Source organism: Myotis davidii, unplaced genomic scaffold (genome assembly GCF_000327345.1).
Source record: "Myotis davidii unplaced genomic scaffold, ASM32734v1 scaffold599, whole genome shotgun sequence".
NCBI lineage: Eukaryota > Metazoa > Chordata > Mammalia > Chiroptera > Vespertilionidae > Myotis > Myotis davidii.
In genome coordinates this window covers 285,435-286,439 of record NW_006290772.1, presented here as the reverse complement: position 1 = coordinate 286,439, position 1,005 = coordinate 285,435, and positions in this window count along the sequence as shown.

Here is a 1,005-nt window from a genome sequence, read left to right as displayed (position 1 = left end):
CCCCGTCGCCAGCGCCATCTTGACTGGAAGCGGGTGGGCCGCGGCGCAGGGGTGTGACCTCGCTGCCCGGGGTCGGGAGGCCACGCCCCCGCCCGCCAAGATCCACTCCACCGCGGCCCCGGGTCACCCCGGCCGCGCATCTTCCCCGCCCAGGCCTCAAGCCACTCCTGCTGGAGGCCGGAGCGGTCCCGCCCCGCTTGGCTCGCCAGATGCAACGGGCTGCGGGGTCCCAGACAGACCCCCCCATAAATCCCACAGAACAGTCCCGCCCCAGCTGCGCCCATGGGAGGCGCAGATCAACCTGGCCAAGATCAAGTTACCAAAGCAGGAGTGTTGAAACTGGGACTGCCTGCCCATAACTCACAGAGGTCATGGGAGCTTGTCAGTTTAAGGTAATAGGGACTCCGGGAACCCTGGCAAACTCAGACCAGGAAACAGATGGGAGCTGGGTGCTGCGTCAGTGTGAGCTCGGCCTGCTGCCTGTGGAGGGAAAACACTGAGGATAGCAATGTAGGCACAGCAATCCGCACAGCCTGGTGATTGAGAAGGGATATCTGCCTTCCCCCACAGCCCAGTAGGGCAGCACACTTGCTGCAGACTGCAACTGCATTAATGGCAGGACCATTTTCTTCCACAAGAAATAGTGGGTGTTTTCATTTGCTGGATCCCACATGGAGAAACACTGAAAAGATACCCAATCTACACTAATAAAAGAGAAACATGGTAATTGGCCTACTACCGCTACCCTTTTCATTGGCTAATCAGCGAGATATGCAAATTAACTGTCAGCCAAGATAGCCACTGGCAGCCAGGCAGCTTGAAACTAACATGAGGCTTGCTTGCCTCAGTGACGGAGAAAACCCCGCCTGCGGCTGCAGGCCTCTGAGCCTGCAGTTTCAAATATTGTAACAAATACCCCCGGACTTCAGCCAGCAGGATCGCAACATTGTATGCAAAGGCCAGAAACCTACTTTCAGCAGCGGAGGCCTAAGAGCTGGAGCCAAG